The sequence below is a fragment of the Dermacentor albipictus genome, chromosome 2 (assembly GCF_038994185.2).
Source record: "Dermacentor albipictus isolate Rhodes 1998 colony chromosome 2, USDA_Dalb.pri_finalv2, whole genome shotgun sequence".
NCBI classification, from domain to species: Eukaryota; Metazoa; Arthropoda; class Arachnida; order Ixodida; family Ixodidae; genus Dermacentor; species Dermacentor albipictus.
In genome coordinates, this window is record NC_091822.1 from 203,350,949 (window position 1) to 203,376,825 (window position 25,877).

The following is a 25,877-nucleotide window of genomic DNA, read 5'->3' on the forward strand; positions in this document are numbered from 1 at the left end:
ATCTGAAGACGGGTTAATGACGCACCAAAACTTTCTGATATCTGTCGTAGGCTTGTTAGGTAATGTATGGGATGAGTCATTGTCTTTAGCATTTTTTAGTGCAGTTACGTACACATGATTGGTAGCGTTATAGGTTTCCCAAGTTGTCTTACTTGCAGATGATTTAGCTAAGCGATAGAGACGTTTTTCTCTGTTAGATAGGCGCTTTATATAAGAGTTGTACCAAAGGGATTGTGGATTAGAAGTGATGACGCGATTAGGAATGAACTTTTCAGTTAATAGGCGTACCTAGTCTACAAATACATCCCAATTTGACTGGACCGAGCGCTTTTAAAAATCAACAAAAGTCTGAATAAATGGCGATAGTTTATTTTTAATGGCTTCAAAGTTGCCTTTCTTGTAATCACGTATAACTTTCTTAACTTTTGCGAAGGTTGTGGGTTTGGTTCCTACCAGCTGCAAGTTGTTTTTTAATCCACTTTAATTTCCATTAATTTATCGTTTCTTCATTTCATTCAGTAAGCACAAGTAATTCCCCTATGTTGTCCTTGGTGTCAGGTGTTTGTGGGCTTCTTATGATATGACTAACAAAGATCGGACCCCTCGGTTAACCCCCTTTCTTCTCGTTTATTTCTTAACTTTGGCTATTTGGGATAGCAGACTTTTAAACCGAATGTTAGTAAGGAATGGTCACTAATACCAATGAGGTATGTAATAGAGCAAGCAAGTTCTGGTCACTTAGTTAGGACTAAATCAAGCGTGTTTGCGGTGTTGATTCATGATCTGGTAGGCTGAGTCACAAGTTGGGAAAATTAAAACAAGGAACACAGTTCACAGAAATCTTTAGCCTGAACTGAAAAAGGCGTTATGGTGGGTGTACGCGTATTTCATTTGAAATTTGGAAAATTAATATCGCCGAGTAAGAATACCGGTGTTGTGGGAAAACTAAAACAATTAGAATAATAGCATCGTGTAACTCTTCAGTGAAAGTAGCAGATGACGAGGGTGAGCGGTAGCAAACGCCGAGGATTATCTTTGTGTGACTGAGAGTTAGGCAAGCCCCCGTGGTTTCAAGTTCAGTGTTAATATTGCCACGTACCTTTCGGGCTTTGAATCTGTGCCGGTGGCGTCCGAATCACGGATGTTAACGCGTGTGAGCACTCGCACGAACCTACCGCGATAGCCTCGTATCTACGATGTGCCCATCGTATCAGGCACGGCAACTCGCGCTATCTCTCGCGATAGTTCAACGCACGTTACTTCACAGCTTTTAAATACTGCCCGCAGATAGGGGATGCTCGTTCTTCGTCGAGTGCTGTCCATGCTTGCACATGTTGCTGCTATTGGGCTAGTTTTTGGTTATGTGGGGCACAAGTTCGCCTCAATAAATGGTTGTCTTGCTGTGCGCTCGTCTTCTCTAATTACCGGTGTGTAGCACCACTCGTGACAACTGGTGGAGGTGCTGGGTATCTTCAGCGCACGTTCAGGCACTCGCGACACCAGTCTGCATCAGCCAGAAGAAGACGACCCACGAGGAAGTCGCCGGAATCTTGGGCTCCCCCCTGAGTACGGCTTCCTACCAGAGAAGACGCCCTACAAAGCAGGCCACGACAGTCAAGATGAGCGAGCCCATCACTTCTACAGCCGTCGTGTTGCAGCAGTCACGGGAGCCACCGACATTCCATGGAACCCCCTGCGATGATGCTGAAGACTGGCTCGAACAGTTCGAGCGCGTGGCGAGCTACAACAAGTGGGACGACGACGCGAAGCTGCAGCACGTTTACTTCGCGCTGGAGAAGTCTGCACGTACGTGGTTCATCAACCAAGAGTCGCAGCTCAGGACATGGGAAAACTTCAAGCGAAGCCTTGTTACATTTACAAGTGTCCTTCGCAAGGAAAGAGCCGAGCGACAACTTCAAACACGTCTCCAGCTGCCCAACGAAAGCGTGGCCGTCTTCGTGGAAGAAATGAAGAATCTTTTTGGTCGGGCAGACCCAGAAATGCCGGAAGGAAAGAAGCTTGGTTTTCTTATCGGAGGAGTGAAAGAGCTTTTTGCTGGGCTTATGCGGAACGCACCAAAAACAGTCGCTGAATTTTTAAGTGAAGCCGCAGCCATGGAAAAAAAACTCGACGTTCGAAGAAGACAGTACGGACGCCCTGCTCTGGTCCGTGGTGCGTCTCCCACGGAATTCGATACCATGAGCCTGAGCAACCTTCAAAACCCAATCAAGGCTGTAGTACAAGAGGAACTTCCTAAAATGTTCCCCAGCTCCAGTCTTCAAGTCGCAGCGCTCAGCGACGTTATTAGACAAGAAGTCCAGCAGGCACTGGGAACAGGGCCACTAGTTCAGCCGCACCAAGCACCCGAATATACCTCTCGACCACCTAAGGTTATGTCGTATGCCACCGCGGAGCAAAGCCAAGTGCGACCGACCAGATCGGCGTACTCGCCGTTGCAACGCTCACGACCAAATGACCGCCCGCCTAGAGTCGAACAGGCAGCCCCGAGAAAGTCCGACGTCTGGAGGACTCCCGACCAGCGTCCTTTATGCTTCCACTGCGACGAGCCCGGCCATGTATACCGTCGCTGCTTCTACAGGAACCTCGGCATCCATGGGTTCCCTATCGGGGCTCCACATCCGCAAACTGGCCAAAGGCCACTTGAGATCGAACACTACCTACAAAGGCAGAATTCGTCAACAAGCCGCTACTGGTCGCCGTCAACCTCATCCCGCCGTTTTACTTCTCCCCGTCCAAGCTACGCGGAAGCAGCGCGGGGAAGGTCCCCCAGCCCTGGCTTGGGAAACTGAGGACGGCAACCGGTGGAGGCACGGTTGCGGCCAGTCGCACTGCTGAAAACCCTCCCCCGCCGCAACATTCCAGTGATGAAACTACGTCTGCGCCGCTCGAACAAAATGTGTCAATGACGCGACAATATAATCTTCATGCTAGCGACGAGACCAAGCGATGCGTCAGTAGCAAATACCGGCAAAGCCGCAGCACCGGCCCCCGACGCACGTGCAATACCGGAACAAAAACTATGGACCTAGCAGTGAAGATAGACAACCGGGATGTGTTTGCACTGGTTGACACCGGTGCTGACTTCTTCGTCGTGAGCGCAGTGCTCGCCACTCAACTAAGGAAAGTTCTTACTGCTTGGAGCAGCCCACAGATACGAACAGCAGGTGGTCACGTAGTAACGCCAAAGGGAAGATGTACGGCTCGTGTAGCGGTGCGAGGACACACGTACCCTACCGTTTTCATCGTTCTAGAGCAGTGCGCCCGTGACGTCATTCTGGGCGTAGATTTGCTTTCGGCAAACAGTGCGGTCATTAATCTACAGGCACAGACCATAAGTCTTTCACCAGAGAACGCCATGGCGCACGATTTAAGTCCTGCATTATCTGCTTCACTCGCGATTCTCGATGAACATATCACGTTGCCACCCCGGTCGAGTACTCTGATTGCAGTGGGTACCAACAACGGCAGCTGCATGAAGGGATTGGTCGAAGCGAACCCAAGTTTGCTGTTTGAGCGGGGGTTGTCAGTAGCAAGAGGGATCGTCCGCCCGGTCGAAGGAACAGCCAATATACTGATAACGAATTTCTTCTCGGAATACCGTCATCTCGCTAAAGGAACCTCGGTGGCGCTCTTCGAGACTATTCCCGACATAGGCAACGTCCTCGCGCTCGAAAATGAACTCGCACTTCGACCTCCTGACATTTCATTCGATATAAACCCTGCTATGCCGCAAGCGAGACAAGAACGGCTGCAGAAACTGCTTCATACCTACCAGGATTACTTTGCTACATGGTCCAAGATTCGCCAGACGACGCTTACAAAGCATCGGATAATAACAGATGAATGTACACGGCATATTCACCAGTCACCGTACCGCGTGTCCATGAAAGAACGGGAAGCCATCAGGAAACAGATAAAAGAAATGCTGCACGACGACGTCATCGAACCCTCTCAAAGTCCCTGGGCTTCCCCCGTCGTGCTCGTGAAAAAAAGAGACGGCACTCTAAGATTCTGTGTCGATTACCGCCGACTCGACAAGGTCACGAGAAAGGACGTCTACCCGCTCCCTCGAATTGACGACGCCTTGGATCGCCTTTGCAATGCAAGATACTTCTCGTCCATGGACCTAAAGAGCGGCTATTAGCAGGTAGAGGTTGACGAAAGGGATCGCGAAAAGACTGCGTTCATTACACCAGATGGCTTATACCAGTTCAAGGTCATGCCATTTGGGCTGTGCACTGCCCCTGCAACCTTCCAAAGGGTAATGGACATCGCGTTGGCTGGAATTAAATGGCAGACTTGTCTGGTATACCTTGATGATGTGATAGTATTCGCTTCTACCTTCGACGAACACCTTAGCAGGCTAGCGGTGATACTGCATGCTATCACGTCTTCCGGACTTACGCTGAAGCCTGAAAAATGTCGCTTCGCCTACGCACGGCTGAAATTCCTGGCCCACGTTGTGAACTCTGCATGCGTGTTACCAGATCCAGAGAAGACAGCTGCCGTGCGACACTTCCCACCGCCCCGTGAAAAGAAAGGCGTCAGAAGGTTTCTCGGACTTTGCGCCTGCTACAGACGTTTCGTCAAAGACTTCTCGCGTATCGCAGAGCCTTTGACATGCCTGACAAAAGAGGACGTCCCGTTTGTATGGCATGCACCACAAGAGGAAGCGTTTAGAGAACTCCAGCGCCGTTTCCAATCGCCACCCATTTTGGCGCACTTCGACGACAAGGCTGAAACTGAAATCCACACCGACGCCAGCAGTTACGGCCTCGGCGCCGTTCTTGTTCAGAGACAGAACGGACGAGAACACGTCATCGCCTATGCCAGTCGTTCTTCATCGAAGGCCCAGTCAAACTATTCCACAACGGAAAAAGAATGTCTGGCAATAGTGTGGCAACACATGTCGGCCGTACACATGTATACGGCCGACCTTTTACTGTCGTTACCGATCATCATGCTTTATGCTGGTTAGCAAACCTGAAGGACCCGTCCGGACGCCTCGCAAGATGGAGTTTGCGGCTGCAGGTGTTCGATGTCTCCGTAGTCTACAAGAACGGAAGAAAGCATTCAGACGCAGACTGTTTGTCCCGAGCCCCCGTCGAGCAACCACCACCGTGTAGAGACGACGACTCAAGTTTTCTGGGCATGGTTACCAACTCCGATTTCGCCACGCAACAGCGGGCCGACCCTAACTTAGTGGCCTCATTGAGTACCTTGAAGGACGAAGTGACAGGGTACCACAAATCTTCAAGCGCAGTGTGTCCGCATTCTGCTTGAGAAATGGTGTTCTAGCCAAAAAGAACTTCGATCCTACGAAGAAGGCCTACTATCTTGTTGTACCATCGTCGCTACGTCCAGAAATTTTGCTGGCGTCTCATGATGAAGCAGCATCTGGACACCTCGGCTCTGCACGAACACTCGCGCGGATTCGAGAATGTTATTACTGGCCGCGTATTGCCGAAGAAGTCAAGCACTACGTCCGTAGGTGCAGAAAGTGTCAACCCCGCAAGACTCCCCCAAAGAAACCTGCCAGATTCCTTGCAACCGATCAAACCCTCGACAAAACCGTTCCAGCAAGTTGGATTGGGGTTTCTTGGGCCTTTTCCGACGTCCACCGCTGGGAACAAATAGATTATTGTTGCGACGGATTACATGACGCGCTACGCAGAAACGTGCGCACTCTCAAGAGCCACCGCTAAAGAAGCCACCAGATTTTTTATTTGTCATATTGTCCTGAGTCACGGCGCGCCAGAGGCCATTATCACTGACAGGGGCACAGCATTCTGTAGTGACCTGATGCAGGCGATACTGCGGTACAGCCAAACTACTCATCGCAGAACTACCGCATACCATCCGCAATGTAATGGTCTCACAGAACGGCTAAATAAAACCCTGGCGGACATGATGTACGTTGACGTAGAACATAAAACGTGGGATGAAGTACTCCCTTATGTCACCTTCGCATATAATACCGCCATTCAGTAGGCAACTGCGCTGATAACCATTCGCTCTTGTTTACGGCCGGGAAGTGACTACGACACTCGACGCCATGCTCCCTCATGTGAATGAAGGTGACCCACATCCTGACGTGGCGACGTTTCAGCAGCGCGCCGACCAGGCCCGCCAGCTCGCTCGAGTACGAACCGTAAGACAGCAAGCAATTGACGCCCGGCGCTACAACCGTCGACACCGCCATCAAGAATACACGCCCGGCGACCAAGTTTGGGTATGGGCAGCAGTTCGCCGACGTGGCCTCAGCGAGAAGCTCCTTCGACGTCATTTCAGCCCATACAAGATTGTCCGCCGTGTGGGTGCATGGAACTATGAGGTCATTCCTGACGGGTTGACGAACTCTCAGCGACGGCACGCACGGCCTGAAATTGTTCATGTTGTGCGCATGAAGTCGTATTACGCACGTTAGAAAACTTCTAGCGTAGTTCTTTTTTTCTTTACTTTGTGTGCACCACGAACTCTAGTGCTGTGTACTTATTTACCTAAGTGCTTATTTTCAACATCGAGACGATGCTTTTTTTGGAGGGGAGCAATGCCACGTGCCTTTCGGGCTTTGCATCTGTGCCGGTGGCGTCCGAAAGACGGATGTTAACGCGTGTGAGCACTCGCACGAACCTACCGCGATAGCCTCGTACCTACGATGTGCCCATCGTATCAGGCACGGCAACTCGCGCTATCTGTCGCGATAGTTCTACGCACGTTACTTCACAGCCTTTAAATACTGCCCGCAGATAGGAGATGCTCGTTCTTTGTCGAGTGCTGTCCATGCTTGCACATGTTGCTGCTATTGGGCTAGTTGCTTTTGGTTATGTGGGGAACAAGTTCGCCTCAATAAATGGTTGTCTTGCTGTGCGCTCGTCTTCTCTAATTACCGGTGTGTAGCACCGCTCGTGACAATATCTATATGAAATGGTGGAATATCTTAAGAATTTGTGGAAAGGACGCCTCCTCGGTCACGGTGGTAGATAGCGAAATTGCCGGCACCACAGAAAGTATCACAAACGCGCACATGTGCAGGAAGCCAAGTTTCTGTCAAGGCAATAATTTTTGCATCGCACGTGTCGATTGCCCAAGATAAAGAACGAAATTTATTCGCAAGACTTCTGATATTTGTAAAAAGAACATGCAAGTAAGGTAAAGCTGTTTGTAATGTTAGGCCACTACCCCTTACGCGTCCCTATATATTGTAACGCACGTAGTGGAACCGAATGATATTGTAATGTGCCAGATGCATTCTGCGCTCTTTCACGGACGCTATCGGTAGACGCGTCGTAAGTATAGCATTTATTGTTCAGAAACAATTTATTGTGGCGGAGTGACTGGTACCAAACTCGACTAACGTTTTGCGAGCAACGCGGCTGGGAACCGAGGAGTGTTTGCTAATTGTAAGGTTATTTCGTTTGAATTGATCGCGCAGCACGAGCACTTTCTCCCGGCTTTTGGAATGTGAAAGCTTTGCAACTATGGCGCGACACTTAGGATCGAAAGGGCCAAGGCTATGTGCGCGATGGAGTGCGTCATCTGGAAATGCATCGCAGAATGATTTGATTGTTGATATTAACTTGGTCTAGGTTTCTTGCCATGATTCTTCGGTGTCAGGAATACCGCGAAATATTAGGTTATCACGGCGCGATCTGTCTTCAAAGTCAACGAGGCGTAAGTCAAGCGCTTCCAAACGACAGGTCGTACTGTCTACCTTGACATGTACCTCTGAGATTTCTCTTGTTATGTGGTCGACGTTTTTAAGTCTTTCTTCGAGTAAATCTAAGCGATTTTGGAGACCAGTAATTTTTGTTTCAATGTTTCTCTGGCCATTTTTGATTGACTTTACGTCAGCAGCTAATTCGGATTGTGTTTTGGAATGGATTAGGGAAGGTGTTCGTCTTGAGGTGTCTCCAGACGACGGCCTGCCTCCTGTTCAATTTGGGACTCGGAGTTTTTTCAAAGGCACTTGTCACTTCTGACATTGGCGATTTCATTTTCAGGATGTTTCTAAATAAGATCTACACTATTACGTGTTTCCCGGCAGGAGGAAAGACAGCAGATATTTAGTATTTTGAAAAAATGAAACCCACTTTTTGGTGACTTGTATTGAAAATTTGCGCTATGTAGGTTGCCTATGTGCTCTGAAAACAGTTACTGAACAGCCGTTTTCTCCCAATGTTTATGCGTTATAGATGCCGTTTCATTTTATGCTCCGGTATCCTCGCTGGAGTATGCGGGGCATGGTGTATATATTTATTCAAAGTACGAAGCAATATTCTGTCTAGCGAGTTTTGTTTTATTGTGGAGGCTCATTACAGCCATTGTAAAAAGTTTCTGATTGAAGCTTTCCAGGGTGCCGTACTGCCGCTAATCGAAATGTTTCCGAGATCCCTAAAACAACAGCACTCGAGACGACTTAAATACCGTGAAAATAGAGATAATTTCAAGTGGAATGCATTGCGAAACTTTCACTTGCCTGCTTTAAAAGGAGCTGTTGTGAGTAATTAATAAATCCCCGTTTTCCCACGTGCTTTCGTGCATCATGCCAAATTCGTAGTTTGTTTCTCAAGTGTGCTCGGCGAGCTAAACAAGGCATCTTGTTTATATCTGGGGAAAAGAAGGAGAATGGTATGGCCAATGTGTACGCAATGTTCCAAAGGCGGGGGGCGGGGGTTAAATGCGCATTTTCTCGTAGAATATGTATGCAAGTAGTCCATAGCGTTATAAGTCGGTTGTATAAGCAAAGTGTGATACTTAGACGGCTGCACTGGCACAATTGCAAATACAACTGAGGTCAGATTTTTTGAACATAAGGGGAACAATACACCAAGTTTATGTGCGATGGTAAATGAGTGTTGATCAACCACAAGATTAAAAAATTGTAAGCGATTGTTCGAAAGTATCACGCGGCTGCTGTTAGCTAGGTTTTCCAGAAGGAGTAGATTTTAACGAAGAGAAAGGAGGAGAGGTTGGCCTGGAGACAGTAGAGAGTTTTAGAATAGGGGCCCCAATATTTTGGGGCCCCAAAGAGCTTTGCGGGTGTTAGCTTTGGGGCACGCAGGAGTGAAGAGTTTTAGAATAGGGTTTTGCGTTTGCGGATAGCGTCTTGCGCTGACAGCGCCACTACGGCGTCTAAGAAAAACGATTAAAAATAATTAAATAAAATATACCATTTTATGATATGAATAGCAATTTTGACTTGCATGTATTCGCGTTTAAGTACAATTTAAAGGTTATTCTTCAAGCAACAAACAATTAGTTGTGCTTAGTTTTGAGCAACAAAACCAACTTTACGTGCCTTCACCAGCCAAGCTTAGCCGTGTTAGGCCTACGAGCCATAAAATCCACAATCGAATTCGGAATCAGCGGCGTCTAATGTATGAATCTTCATAACACACGCTAGTTGAGAGAAAGCGATAACCGCAGTCACTTCTCCTAGCTTGCGAACTTCACGCGTTACCGCGAATCGAACCCAGTTTGATGCTGGGTTAGAGCCGTCGCTTCGATGGGTGCCGCCATGTTTGTTGACGCAAAGCTTTTGGGAACGCTATTTGAGCTCCCGCTAAATCGGTGAAATAGCGTTCCCAACGCAAAACCCAAACGCAGTTTGCGTCTCGCGCATGCGCAGTGACTTCGACGCTATTTCTTTGGGGCCCCAAAACGTTTGGGGCCCCTATTCTAAAACTCTCTAATGTCTCTAGCCTTCTACTCCTCACTGGGGAAAGGGGAAGTGGGAAATACAGGGAAAGGTAGGTGGCGGGCGATTATGTTATGGTACAATGAGACACTATTGACGCATGTATTCTATGCAGACGACGACCATAAGGCTAAAATTTCATTTCAACTTTCTACTGCAGAGTGTGAAATCCTAGCGATAGAGCTGGTTATCCCGGGATGTTGTCCCTTTACCGTTGTTAATGCATATTTTCCATCTGGCATACAGGACACTAGCACACTGGATAGTGTTATTAACTCTTGTGGACGTGACATTGTAATCACAGGTGATCTCAATTCTCACCATATCTCATGGGGTTGAAGAACAGATTTGTGCGTCACCCGATTGTGGAACTGGTCGTTGGATAATCGACGAACGTGTGTAAACTCCGGATCTATTACGTTCGTGAGAGGACGATCTTACTCTTCACTAGATCTTACATTCTGTGGCCCGAGTCTCTCCGTAAGTTCTTGGTCGGCTATTGATTGTTCGACAAGCAGTGATCACCTTCCAATAGTATTTGACGTTGCACGTCCTGTAACAGTTATGAGTGACCAGGTTGGAACTTTCATAAATTATATCATTTTTAAAAAACGCTTACGAAATGTTCTTTCATCTCTGCCTGATGTGCCTACAGAACAAAAAACCACGATAATCTGTTCCGCTTTGGAAAGTTCTCAAAAGAAGGCTCAATTTGAGATTAGATTGAATAAAAGAACTTCTTACAGTCCTTGGTGGAATGAAGAATGCACTCGAGACTACAGAAAGCGAAAAGCTGCTTGGAAAAAATTATTGCATAACCAGAGTCCCAAAAATTAGAGTCACTATAACTTTTTTCGAGCTATCTTTAAACATACATTTTCTAGAGCCAAAGATGAATTCGACTGTGAGCATTTTGAATTTTTGTCTAACAATAAAAATAAGCGTGCATTGTTCCGCTTTCTCCGCGGTAGAAAAGTTCTTCCGCGTCAACTTAATATTGACTCTATAATCTTAAGTAGCGATGAAATGAAACAAGCACTAGAAGAAATCGCGAAGGGATTAGAAATTAGATTTTCTTCTGTCTTGCCAAGTTGTTCTCGCATACGAAGGGCATCAGATGATGTTACAGAAATCTCCATGTTAGAATTGGCTGAAATCGTGGAGCGACTTCCAGATTCAGCTCCCGGCGTGGATGGGGTAACATCTACTATGATCAGAATTTTATTTAAGGAAGCTTCTGATGAGGTTTTATTTATTGTAAATTACTCAATTCGGTTCTCATGGATTCCGTCTGCATGGAAAGTTGCTAAAGTCATCCCTATTCTTAAAAATCATGGGGAAGGATATACAATAGATAACATTAGGCCAATTGCGCTAACTTCAAATTTGGTTAAATTAAATGATAGAATTCTATATGCCCGTATGATTAAATTTATACAGAACAAAGACTTGCTTAGCCCCTGGCAAATTGGATTCCGACCATCATGTTCAATTTGGCATGCTCACGTGGAATTAGAAATTAGAATAAAATTAGCGCGGCGACAGAGGCAAATAGGTGCTCTTGTGACATTAGACATTTCCAAAACCTACGACAGTGTAGAACACCTAATTTTATTAGATATATTGGGAAATCTACAGATTCAAAATTATTTTTCAAACTGGATTGGTGACTTTTTAAATGGAAGAACATTTTACTGCTGTCTAAGAGGCGTTTCCTCGAGTATATATAATCAATCACGAGGTGTTCCTCAAGAAGCTGTCATTTCACCATTACTATTTCATATTCTGATGTGTTCCATTCCTCTTCATCAAGATGTACAAACACACTATACGCGGATGACGTTGCTTTCTTCGCATCAGACAGTGATATTCACTCTCTATATTATCGACTACAGAACTACCTCAACGCCATAGAAACCTGGCTAAATAAAATTCGCCTTTCACTTAACGTTAGAAAATGCTTGATATTGGTTTTCCCTCTTGACAATCCCGTTAACATATCCATATCGCATCGCCGCGAGACTATACCTCAAGTGGAGTCGGTGAAATATTTAGGTGTAGTATATGACGGTTCCACCCAGCTGGCTCGGCCATATTGACCATATAGTTAAAAAAGGAGTGAGAGCAGTTGTTATGCTACGTAAGCTGTGCAAAAGTCGGTCCGGAATGCGGAGAGATCCACTTTTAATGATATGCAAAATGTATGTGCGGCCAATATTAGAATTTGGATGTGTTTTATTTTCTGGTGCTCCAGCTTATAAATAACGTACCCTTGTTCTACTTGAGCGGGAAGCCCTACGACTGTCCTGCGGATTACCGAAATGTGTTGCCAATAACATACTACACCAAGAAGTCAGGTTTCCCTCAATATTGTGTAGATTTCGTTTACTGACGGTGCAAACAGTCTTAAAATTGTATGAATCCCCTATTGCAAGATTGAAATACATATTCATTTCCCAGCCTGCACTATTTTTCTGAGTACACTGGCATCGTTTTCATACACCACACGTGGTCTTCGAACAAACATTGATAAATCCCTTAAATGTACGTCTCTGGGAGGTACCGACTATTTATGATGTGCGAGAGAACCTACAAATTCTATTTGATGACATCTGCCCAAACAATGCAAAACTTCTCATAATATATTAAACGGCTTCTTACAGGACCATTTATTGAGTTTATCTATAAGCACGGTCATTGCGACAGACGCCTCACGGTGTGAAGAAAAATCTGGAATTGGCATTTTCTCTCCCCCTCTAGACTGGTCATTTGCAATCAGGATTCCGGACTTCTATTCCGTATTTTTGGCTGAATTTATAGCTGTAGTTCTAGCCTTACGCAAACTAAATTCGTCAATATCGGCGGTAGTAATAATAACAGATTCTTTGTCCTTATGTTCCTCGCTCACAGCAAATGGTGTCACTAACCTTTTACGTACATTTCATTTTCTAGTGCCTGCTCACATAACTTTAATTAGATTGCTTTGGGTGCCTGGACATAAAGGATTACTCATGAACGAAATGGCTGACAGTCTCGCGAGAGCGGCCCTCAGTGGCCCTGTATTACCATTACTTCCTACAATAGTTTACCTAACGACTACTTGTTTCAGGAGATATACAATTATTCAAGACTTTTTGAACCCAGCTGTAGCTAATCTTTCAGAATATCGACACCTCCTATTCCCTTGGCCCAAAAATACCTTTCACACCAGAAAAACTGAAGTCATCTTTACCCGATTACGTTGTCGAATACCAAAATTAAACTTCTATCGTCCCAGGGCTGGTCTGGTGCCCTCCCCTCTGTGCCCAGTCTGTGGAGAAGATGAAACAATAGATCATTTTTTCATATTCTGCCGCCGTTTTACTTCTTTAAGAAAAAATATTCTAGAATCAAGATTTACACAGCTTGGTTCTGTCCGCGTTGTACCGTGACACTGGGGGAGGTGCAGGGTACTGACCGCGTCTGATGCGTCGGAGTCCTCTGGGAGTCGTTCATCTAGCCTGAACGCACTGTCACCAGTTACGACACCCGTGCATCGCTTTACAGCAAGGCCCTGGCCCGGAGTTCTCCGCTCTTCAACCCCCTCTTTCCAGGAGCTGCACACATATCGAAATGGCTGAAACCAGTCCACCACAAGCACCCCAAAGCAGTCGGTTTCCCAGTCCACAACAGGTAACCGTTCTGCAACCGCTGGTTCCCGATCGCTATCGCGGTGAAGTCTTCGAAGACATTGCAGACTGGCTGGACAAGTATGAACGCGTCGCACAGATTAATCAGTGGACTGAGCAGCAATAGCTCTCCCACGTCTATTTCGCCCTTGACGACAGGGGCCGTACTTGGTTCGAGAACCGCGAAGGTAGCCTCACAAGCTGGCATGACTTTCGGCAGAAGGTCACGGAAACTTTTGCGAGTGCCGACCGACGCGACCGCGCCCCGCAAATGATGGAGCTACGCGTGCATCAACCTAATGAGTCGGTCACAATGTTCGCCGAGGACATGGCCCGCCTCTTTCGTAGAGCCGACCCGAACATGTCCGAAGATAGGAAGTTTTACACCTCATGCGAGGTGTAAAAGAGCAGTTGTTCGCCGGGCTTGTGCGCAATCGACCCGTCACTGTCGCTGAGTTTATCAAAGAGTCTACGGCTATTGAGCGGGCCCTTCATCAAAGATGCAGGCAATACGATCGACGGTCAACCAGCACTACAATCAATGCCGCCGCAGCGGCTGCCTAGTATCAGAACTCCTTGCGTGAGTTGGTCAGAGAGCTCATCAGAGAGGAAATTCAAAAGATTCTGACACTGACACTAGATAGACCCGTTGCGTCAATCGCCGAAGTGGTGCGTGACGAAATCCGGCAGGTGTTCTCGGTAACCGATCTTCAAGACCACCCGCGACCCCTGAGTTACGCCGCCGCTGTCCGAAGTCCACCACCGGTTGCAACCACATCGCCGTACCACCAGCCTCCTACAGCCGCTCCTTGGTCGCCGCCGCAAGAGGAGGCTTCGAAGCGCGCAGCCGTTATGCCGCTTCAGTCATACCGCCAGCAGTCGTTCGCCGTGTCTTGGTCAGCGCCGCAAAACGACGCTACGGGACAGCCGCAACTTCGAATTACCGACGTATGGCGCACTGCAAAAGGATAGACAGTTGGGCGAGTTGGTACGGTAACATGATTTTGGCTTCTAGCGCGAAGTGAAACACGGACACAGAAAGGAGCAGACAGGACGAGCGCTCGTCCTGTCTGCGTCCGTGTTTGACTTCGCGCTAGAAGCCAAAATCATTGAATAAAGGGAAAATGAGACATCCACCTGTTTGTAGCAATAGCTACAAAGGAACCCATACGGGTTCCTTGAAAGAAAAGCCTCATAGTTGAAGAAAAATTCGTCCTGGTCCGGGACTCGAACCCGGGACCACCGCCTTTCCGGGGCAGCCGCTCTACCATCTGAGCCAACCAGGCGGCCAGCAGATGGCAGGGCGAAGTCGAATTTGTCGACAACACGAAGCAATTGAAGGCAAGAGTTTGACGTACTACTACGTCAAGTCAAAATTACGTATGGCGCACTGTCGATAGGCACCCACTCTGTCTTGACTGCGGAGGCACCGGTCATATTTCGCGTCATTGCTGGCATCGTGACACATCACTGCGACCTCTTCGTCCGTGATCCCATGGTCGACGTGCAAATTACAACGCCATGCTACGCCACGACGACGATGCTACTCAGGGACCCCCAATAGCGCACCCGAATGACGAATCCATGCCCAATGATCGGTCCGATTTCGGCCGTCGGTCACGCTCTCCAACCCCTCCACGTCAGATGGCTTCATCTACTGGACGTACTTTTGCGGAGCTCCGAGGACGGAGGTCGCCCAGCCCCCGTCGGGGAAACTAAAGGCGGCGACCTCTGGGGGCAAGGTTGCAGGCCCGCCGCAAGGCACTAAAACGCCCCCAACATTCTCACTGCAGAACGACGTGAAGCCGATAAACATTGAAGAAATTGTGAGCGCCGACATTGATGTTTTCGTGGATGGGCAACCGGTGACAGCGTTAGTCGACACTGGTGCCGACTTCTCTATAATGAGTCAGGAATTCCTCCTCCGTCTGAAGAAAGTAAGGACGCCATGGACGGGGCCGCACATAAGGGCGGCAGGCGGCCAATTACTTATGCCTACTGGAAGATGTACTGCTAGAGTTAACATCGGGTATTCTTCTTTCGTGGCCACTTTCATCGTCCTTCCTGTATGCTGCAATGATTTGATTATTGGAATGGACTTCCTAAAAGAATATGGCGCCGTAATTAACATCCCCGACCGCATGGTGACGTTTTATAAGAGCTCCGGTTTACTCCATTGCTTACCCAACACAACTCCTTTCGTCTAACAGTAGACGGCGTCGTCATCCCCCCTCGATCGTGTGCTCTTGTTTCGGTAGCATGTGACGTACCGCTTCGTTGCGAAGGAGTTGCCGACCAAATAACCACGTTGTTGTTTACTCATGGTATCTCGGTCGCACGAGGAATCGTGAATGTAACCGACGGGCGCACAAACCTGTTGCTAACAAATTTTAGCACAGAGCGACGGCACCTTCCCAAGGGCACGTCTGTGGCTTATTTTGACGGCGTTGCGGATGTTCGTGGCTGCTGTTCACTACTCGAAGAAGCGCCTACGCAAAACCCAGCTCCTGAACTTGACGTTAGCACTGCTTTGTCGCAGCACGAACGAGAGCGCCTTCTTACGCTATTGGCCAAGTTCAACGACTGCTTTGAGTCGACGTCCAGCGTCAGTCGGACGCCCCTAACAAAGCACCGAATAATTACAGAGGATACGGCAAGACCAATTCACCAAAATCCATATCGTGTGGCTCCTAGAGAACGTGAAGCCATACAACAAGTGACAAAAATGCTTGAAGATCACGTGATCCAACCATCAACGAGCCCCTGGGCATCTCCTGTAGTTCTGGTCAAGAAAAAAGACGGCAGCTTGCGTTTCTTTGCGGACTACCGAAAGCTAAATCAGGTGACAAAGAAAGACGTATACCAGCTTCCCGTATAGATGATTCACCCGACAGGTTTCGACAGGCACGTTACTTCTCTTCAATGGACCTAAAAAGCGGATATTGGCAAATCGATGTAGACCCGAGAGACCGTGAAAAAACTGCTTCCGTGACGCCAGATGGCCTATACAAGTTTAACGTCTCGCCTTTCGGCTTGTGTTCTGCCCCTGGTACGTTCCAACACCTCATGGATAATGTACTTTCGGGTCTGAAGTGAAAAACCTGCTTAGTGTATCTCGACGACGTCATCGTGTTCTCCGCAACGTTTGAAGAACACCTCGAACGGCTTGAAGCGGTTCTGCAGTCCAGACGGTCCGCCGGCCTCACCCTGAAGCCGCAGAAGTGCCCCTTTGGCTTCGCGGAGCTGCAGTTTCTCGGTCACGTCGTTAGCCACGCAGGTGTCCGGCCGGATCCTGAAAAAGTTGCAGCCTTCGCACAGTTTCCCGTACCATCCGATAAAAAGGCTGTCAGGCACTTCCTCGGCCTCTGTGCCTATTACCGGCGGTTTATTGCAGACTTGCGCGCATTGCGTCGCCGTTAACTCGCCTGACGAGAGACGACGTTGCTTTTGTATGGGGCGACGAAGAGCAAGGCACATTCAACGACTTGCGGCAACGCCTCCAGACACCTCCAGTGCTCGCCCACTTTGATGGGACCGTGCCTACATTGCTCCACACTGATGCCAGCAATGTTGGCTTGGGAGCTGTTCTTGTGCAGCGGCAAGAGGACACAGAAAGAGTGCTTGCTTATGCAAGTAGAACACTCTCACGTACAGAGGCTAATTACTCCACAACCGAGAAAGAATGCGTCACCGTGGTATGGGCGGCTATGAAATTTCGCCCATATTTGTATGGCCGCCACTTCACAGTTATCAGTGACCACCGTTCATTATGTTGGTTGACAAACCTTAAAGATCCTTCTGGACGACTGGCGCGTTGGAGCCTAAGGCTACAAGAGTTTGACATGACTGTCACGTACAAGTCGGGGAAACGACATACGGATGCTGACTGCTTGTCTCGATCGCCGATAGAGTCACCTGCTCCACCCGAAGAAGAAGACTCAGCATTTATTTGTGTTATGGACACATCCGCCATCGCGCATCAACAACGGGACGACCCTGAGTTGCTTGAACTAATCATTTACTTGGAGGGAAGATCTGCAAAGCCCCCTAAATTTTTCACAAGATGACTGTTGTCGTTTTGTTTACGGGCCAAGGTCCTTTACAAAAAAAAAAAGAATTTCTTCGACTGGTCCCCCTATCTGTTTGTCATTCCTGCAGCTCTTCGTACGGAAGTACTTCAAGCCTGCCACAACGAGGTGACTTCTGGTCACTTAGGCTGCAGAAGCTTGATGTGGGCGAGTTGGTTTTGCATACTTGAAGAGCGCTACGAAGACGCGGACGCGGAAGAGGCATTGCGTATACAGGGTGGCCAGTTTCTCTAGAACTATCTGTCCACCATCCTTGCAAGGCAAGGTGCGCTGTAGTGATCACAGGATGGCAAGGAATCGAATTAGCCTAGACCTGAGGAGGGAACGGAAGAAACTGGTACATAAGAAGCCGATTAATGAGTTAGCAGTAAGAGGAAAAATACAGTAATTCCATATCAAGCTACAGAACAGGTATTCGGCTTTAACTCAGGAAGAGAACCAGACCTCTACAGTTAAATGCATGATGAAAGCCATTGCTAAACAGTTAGAACTGTTCACTTATATATGTGTGTTTTAGAAGGCTGTAGGCAGCATATAATGATAAGATGTCTACTCTAAACGAGGGCGGTAACCGTTCCGGTTACCTGGCACTTTGGTGGCGCAGTTACGAGGTATATGTCTTCTTTAGTGCGCTCCAGGGAGCGCTGATCCTTTGGCGTCAACGACGCCATGGTTTTTGGGTTGACCTCCATAGCCTTCTCTGAGGCGCTGGAGGATCGAACGAGGGTTTGAGGCCGTGAGACGCTCGTCTCAGGCCTTAACGTTCGATTAAGTCTTGGGCCCTGCGACACAGGAGTCGGCGGCCGCCTTAGCTGATGATGGAGCAGCACTGGCCGCTGCCACCAACGGAGCGGATGGAGATACTACGGGCCCACTGGCTATGACCCCTACAAACCCCTGGAGCCGATGTAGTGCTGCCCCCTGCACCGCCACACTGGCATAGCTCGTTTGAGGTAGGTGAGATAGTCTATTCGTTGCTTCATAGAAAGAGATTTTCTCTTTCACTGTGTTTGCAATTATTTCTTTCTCTTTTCTCCAGAGGGGACAAGTTCGCGAATAAGCAGCATGATCTCCTTTGCAGTGTGCGCAATGTGGAGGAACATTACAGTTGTCCGAAGGGTGATCATTGGCACCACATTCTGCACATATTGCTTTTCCTCTACATGATTGTGATGCATGCCCGAACTTTTGGCCCTTGAAGCACCGTCTTGCGTTCGGCATGTATGGCCTAACGTTTATCTTTACGTAGCCTGTTTTGAGTGAACTAGGAAGAATGCTGGTGCCAAAAGTAAGTATCGCATGTTTGGTTGGGATTTGTTCGACGTTCCTGCTGATTGTTATTCCTGCACTTTGATTACGTTTTGCTCTTGGAAACCCTCGAGCAGTTCTTCGTCGCTTAAGCTAAGGAAATCTTATGCAGAGATCACGCCCCTGCATGTATTTAGTCATCGGTGTCGTGAGAACGTTACTTTGATGTCACCAATGCCGGTGAGATCGGAGATCTTTTCCAATTGTTCTTTCTTTTTAAGTTCCAGGAGAATGTCTCCACTTGTCATTTTAGAGGCTTTGTAGTCTTCTCCGATTTTTTTAGGCATTTTGCCCCCAAGAAAGGGCATAAGATTTCCTTAGTGTTGTCGCATTGGGGTGGTTCCTTCGCTGTGCAAGACATGATAACGTATAAACGTGTCTGCATTTACTCTGAATGTAAACTCGAAAGGTACTTCGGTGCGGCCTCGTTTCAGAGGCCGATCTGGAAGGCAGGGGAAAGCTTCTGTCATAGCATGGTTTAAAATTTCGGCGGCGGTGGTAGCCACCCACCACCGAGCCGCTATAACCTAATGTATATACCCAAGACTGGATATATGACACACGATTAACCCTTGCGACCAGGAAATTCGGAAGTAAGAAGAAGTGAAAAGGAGACAGGACAGATGAAAAAGCCAGAGAGAAAGACGATGATTGAATAGGTGGACAGGAAAAGGTGACTGCCGATTTCCTGCAGGTGGGTCAGTCTGGAGGTGCTGTCTATATGAAGCAGAGGCCGAAGAGGTGTGTTGCCTCCGCCGGGGGGCATTGAAGGTCCAAACATTCAGCATCGGCTCAACCCCAAGCATGCCCCTTCCCCAGACACGGCTAAGCCGCGCACGGCTACACGCAGGATGGTCCAATCCTCGTGTGCTCGGGTACGTGCTGTCGCAATACACCAAACGCCTGCTGACGCAGACGCCTATGCGGGGGAATCGATAAAGGCCCTTCCAGAAGAAACGTCGTCGTATGTGATCATAATTTCGCTGGGCTGGCTTTCAACACTTTATTACCCCACAAGGAGGCTCGGCCGTTGGGCATTGGGATTACAGGAGTACACGTTCTCGATTGCGTACAAATCTGGCAACTTACACATTGACGCCGACTGCCCATCCCGTCACCCCGTTGAACCTTCCGATTCCACTGAAACAGACCCCGACACTCACGTCTTAGCAATAACAGGCTTACCCATGCGACCGACTAAGAACGTAGAGATCCATTGTTGCTCTCTCTTACGGAACTTCTGCAATCCGGCATCCTCGACTCCTCCTTCAATATGTTCTTGCTTCAGGATGACGTTCTTTACCACTGCAATATGCTCCCCGATGGCACAGAACTCCTGCTCGTTGTCCCGCATCATCTGCGCAGGGATGTCCTGGTCTAGTTCCATGACGCGCCAGCTTCCGTGCACACAGGAGTCTCCAGAACTTATGATCGCATACGACGACGTTTCTTCTGGAAGGGCCTTTATCGGTCCGTTCGCTGGTACGTAACATCTTGTGACCTCTGTCAGCGCCGCAAGAAACCTGCGACTCAACCTGCTGGCCTCCTTCAGCCAATTCACGTTCCAACGGAGCCGTTTTATCGAGTGGGCCTGGACTTGCTTTTCCTCCCTCGCTTGTATCACGGAGAAAATTATACATGTTAGCATGACATCATTTCTTGATAAGTACCATCTACTAAATGCAGCCCAGTGTGCTTTCGCAAAGACAAAAGTACGGTAAACCTATTACAGGATTTTCATGATCTAGTCTGTAAGGAAATAGATAACAATACCATTGTCTTTATACATTTTATTGATTTGCAAGAAGCCTTTGATACTGTTACGGGGATGTTAGACGTATATAAAGATTCATTTGCAATATATATACAGGATGAGTCAGCGTAGACAAGATGGCTGACCGCCAACAACCCGCAGCAGCCAGTGTCTCGCGATCTTCTTCTTCCTCCCTTCGTTCATCCTTCCGCAACAGGACCGCCAGGTGGTGAAGCGCCGTGTCGGCGTATGGTAGGCGAACTGCGAGTGAAGTATGGCTTCAGCCGCGAAACGTGTACGACGCCAACAGGCGGCGGACTTGAGGATGGATCAAACTGTAATGGCGCGATCTAGTAATTGGCGTCGTCAACTTGACGTAGGACTTCATAAGGCCCTGTGTAGCGAGAAAGAAGCTTCTAGGAGAGGTCGACCCGACGACATGGTGACCAAAGCAGCACGCAAGCACCTGGGGCGAACTGAACATCAGGATGGCACCGGTCGTAATGCTCTTTTTGCAGATGCTGCGAGGCTAATAAGCGAGATCGGACAATTTGACGCGCCATGTGAGCGCGATCGATGACTTGGCGAGCGTACTCAGTGGCAACGCGGGGCACAGAAGGTAGGGTGGTGTCAAATGGCAATGTGGGGTCGCGACCGTACAAAAGATAAAAGGGTGAATATCCTGCGGTGTCATGTCGGGACGAGTTCTACGCGAATATCACGTAGGCAAGCGTAGCGTCCTAGTCGCGGTGATTATTGGAAACATACATTGACAGCATCTCTGTGAGTGTTCGGTTGAGACGTTCCTAAGACCCTTCGTTTGTGGGTGGTAGGCGGTGGACAGTTGTTCCTCAGTGGCACAAGAGCGGAGTAGGTTGTCCACTACTAGAGGCAAGAACGAGCGGCCGCGGTCTGTAATTAACTGTCGAGGTGCAACGTGCTGGAGAATGACGTCGTGAAGGAGAAAATCGGCAACGTCTGTTGCGCAACTAGTCGGCAACGCCTTTGTTATCGCGTAGCGTGTCGCGTAATCAGTTGCGACGGCGATCCACTTCTTCCCCCTAGTCGTCATCGGAAAAGGGCCAAGCAGGTCAAGGCCTACACGAAAGAACGGTTCAGAGGGAACTTCAACTGGATGGAGTCGTCCGACAGGTGGCAGCGGAGGTTTCTTTCGGCGCTGACACAATTCGCCAGTTGCGACATAACGATGCACAGAGCGGTAGAAACCCGGCCAGAAGAACCGGCGTCGTGCACGGTCGTATGTATGCAAAACTCCAAGGTGTCCAGCCGTCCGTGCATCGTGATGTTGTTCGAGAACGACGCATTGCAGATGAAGAGGAAGGACGATGATATGACCGGAACATGGCGACAGCCCAAACTAAAGCCAAGCACTCCCGTTTGGTGATGGAGTGATTTCTCTAGGCAGGTGACAGCAGGCGGCTGGCGTAAGCTATCACGCACTCGGCCCCATTCTGCTGTTGGCGAGAACAGCGTCGATGCTGTGGCCGCATGTGTCAGTGTGCACTTCGGTCGGTGCAGATAGATCAAAGTGCGCAAGTGTGGGAGGGGTGGTCCGAAACCCGATAAGAGCGGTGAATGCGTGAGCCTGCTCCGGGCCCCATGAGAATGGCGTGTTCTTCTCTAGAAGATCTGTCAATGGCCGAGCAACGTCGGCGAAGTTTTTGACGAAACGGCAAAAGTAAGTACACAGGACGAGGAAGCAGCGCACGTCAGAAGCAGAACATGGCACAGGGAAAGTGCGTACGGTGCGAACTTTTTCCGGATCTGGTTGGACGCCGGATGAGTCAATGAGGTGTCCTAACACTGTAATCTGACGGCGCCCGAACTGACACTTCATGGAGTTCAGTTGAAGGCCGGCTTTTCGGAAGACCTCAAGAATTGCAGTGAGTCGGGTAAGGTGGCTGCCGAACGTGGCAGAAAAAATAATAACGTCGTCAAGGTAACAAAGACAGGTGGTTCATTTGTAACCTCGCAGAAGAGAGTCCATCAAACGTTCAAATGTGGCAGGAGCATTGCATAGGCCAAAGGGCATGACTTTGAACTGATGTAAGCCATCCGGCGGGATGAAGCCGTCTTCTCGCGATCCATTTCATGAACTGCAATCTGCCAGTACCCGGATCGAAGATCGAGGGACGAGATGCATTTAGCTCTGTGCAAGCAGTCTGAGGCGTCATCGATGCGTGGTAGTGGGTAGACGTCTTCGCGCGTGACCATGTTTAAGTGGCGATAACCGACGCAAAAACGCCAGGTACCTAATTTATTTTTCACAAGGACGACACGCGAAGCCCAAGGGCTGGCTGATGGCTCGGTGACCTCTTTGCGGAACATTTTGTCCACTTCTGATTGGATGACTCGACGTTCAACATACGACACCCGAAAGGGACGCTGACGAATAGGATTCGTGTCTCCACTGTTTATACGGTGGTGAACGACAGATGTTTGGCATAATAGCCTGTCGCCTAAATCAAAGATGTCACTGTAAGATTCAAACAGGTGACGGTATGTCCGTGGCCTGTGCAGAGGTGAGGTCAGGTGCAATCACTTTCGCGAAGTCATCCATTAAGGAATCAGCTGTGAGCTGTAATTGGCGCTAATAAGCCACTCTCGGCATTCAGACTCTCCATGTAAAATTCAGAACCATTAAAAACGCCGGCCACGAACATGCCGGTTGGAATCATTTGAGGGCACATGCTGAAATTCATAAGCGGTAGAACGACGTCATTAGTAACTGTGACGAACATATGCGGAACCGCAATGTTCCGGTTCAAAAGCACGTCGATGACGGGGCGAATCACGTATTCACTGTCAGGAACCTGTGGCTCGGCGGTCAAAGTGACGTAAGTGACTGCCTCGGGTGACAGACGCACATCGTGAAACGAGCACAAGTGCGGTGGGCAGTGCTTGGAGCATCGGTGAGTTGAGGCAGTTCCAACTGAAGAACGCCGGTCACGAAGTCGATGAGAGCAGAATGAGTGGATAAAATGTCCGATCCAAGGATACCGTAGTGAAGGCAGTTGTCGATCACAGCAGAGAGAACAGAAGTAGGGCGGCCGGCTACCATTAAACGCGCAGTACACATTCCAAGACCAACCAGCACGCCGCCGTCGGCCACACGAAGCACTCGGGCAGCTTCTAGGGTGAGGATCTTTAAGCGTCTCGCAGGCTAGCGCTCATCACAGATGCGTGGGCTCCAGTGTCGACGAGTGCTTGTACAGGTACGCCGTCTATTTTAACGTCTATTACACTTCTCCTTGTGGGCACAAACAGAGGATTTGCTGCGGTAGTAGGCAATGTAGCACCACCTCTGAGGACTGAATTTCTTATTTTTCCGAAAGGGTGCGACCAAACGCCACAGGAGATGAAAGGCGACGTGGCTGCAGCGAACGAGAACTGTTTGTGGTGAACGAGACTGGTGCCCGCATGGCGATGGTGAGCGGCTGCACCACGTGTTCCTAGCAGAGTTGTCGGTGCTGTTAGACTCGGTGGTGGGCGAAACAGTGCGGGAATTTCCATCAAAACGGCTCAGGTTGGTCGGCATGCGCGGTGTTGAGGGACACGAGTTGCGAGAGTATGGGGTGACATGACCAGTGTGGCGACAGGTGAAACATATAGGCTGGTCGTCTGCAGTTCTCCACTCAATCGGGTTGCGATAAGGTGGAAAGAAGCGTCGGGGAGGAGCAAAAATAGTAAAGCGGCGTTCGTTAGCTCTGGGATTCGCGACAGCACAGACAGAATGCAGTCCAATGTTTTCAAGTTCCTGGCGAACGATGGCTTGTACGAGGGGAACTGAAACAGTGGTAGCATCAGGGCTACGCGAACAGAAAGCTGCGGGCGCCATCGCATCCAGTTCACGTTCAACGATTCGCACCACGTCCTCTGATGGCGACGCATGCTGTTGTGCGGGTTGATCTTCACACGTCGACGTTGTGGCAGTGTTGGGAAGTCTGGCGAATGGTTGCAAGACGCGTCGGCATTTTGCCTGCTCGAATTGTCGGCACACTTTAATGATGGCATCAAATGTAGAACAGCTTTTGCACATGAGCAGATTAAAGGCATCGTCAGCTATACCCTTAAGCACGCGCCCGACCTTTTCAGCTTCTGTCATGTCGTGATCGGCTTTACGACAAAGTGCCAGCACTTCCTGGATGTACGAGACAATGGACTCCGTGGGGGATTGGGCACGGGATGCCCGTTCCTGCTTTGCGGCAATCTTACGGCCGGCTGGTTTGCCAAACAACTCTGTCAACTTCTCTTTCCATTGGTCCCAGCTGGTGAGCTACTCTTCGTAGTTTTCGTACCACACCTTTGCCGTGCATCGTAGGTAGAACAAAAGGTTGGCTAGCATAAGCGTAGGGCCCCATCTGTTGATTCCACTCGCGCGTTCGTAAATAGCCACCAACTTTTCAACGTCGGCGCGATCGGTCCCACAGAAAGTTCCCAGGATCCTTGGGTTGCACAACCACAACCGCAGGCGACAGCGACGTAGGTGGTGACGGTGACGTTGGAGGCGGCAACGACGTTGATCCCGCGTGCTCGCCGTCATTCATGGTTGGAACGGTGATGCGACGTCCACTGCGGACCTCCGTTTGCAGCCGTGGTATCCCGTATCTCCCACCAATATGTTACGGGGATGTTAGGCGTATATAAAGACTGTATTTACAATATATATATACAGGATGAGTCAGCGTAGACAACATGGCTGACCGCCAGCAAACCACAGCAGCCAGCGTCTTGCGATCTTCCTCTTTTCGTTCATCCTTCCGTAACAACACTGTTAATCACAATTTATTATTAGATAAACTCGACAATATTGGTTTCAGATGACTCCACATGTCATGCTTTAAAAGTTATTTTGCTCATCGATGCCAATGTGTCCAACTAGGCGAACTGTACAGCTCAATTTTGAATGTTTATATATATATATATATATATATATATATATATATATATATATATATATATATATATATATATATATATATATATATATATATATATATATATATATATATATATATATATAGTGAAGTAGACGCGCGTATGAAGCGGTTTATTGACGTTTCGGCCGGGGTCCGGCCTTCAACAGTTCATCAGCATTCCCGTCTGATGAAGGCCGGACCCAGAACTGCTTTTTTCTTGTATATATATATATATAAACGAGACGAAAGGGGGTTGACCGAGGGGCCCAATTTTTATTAATCATATCATAAGAAGCCAACAAACACTGACACCAAGGACAACATAGGGGAAATTACTTGTGCTTAATAAATGAAATAATGAAACGATAAATTATTAGAAAATAAAGTGGATGAAAAAAC

General features: G+C 48.6%; 1 protein-coding gene and 1 non-coding gene across 3 annotated transcripts in view; both read right to left on the reverse strand.

Annotated features, from left to right (window-relative positions):
* Positions 1-25,877, reverse strand: part of LOC135897324 (uncharacterized) — a 297,711-nt gene that overhangs the window by 191,682 nt on the left and 80,152 nt on the right. The window lies entirely within an intron of this gene.
* On the reverse strand, positions 14,601-14,675 carry TRNAS-GGA (transfer RNA serine (anticodon GGA)). The gene has a single exon. It is a non-coding gene; the product is annotated as a tRNA-Ser (tRNA).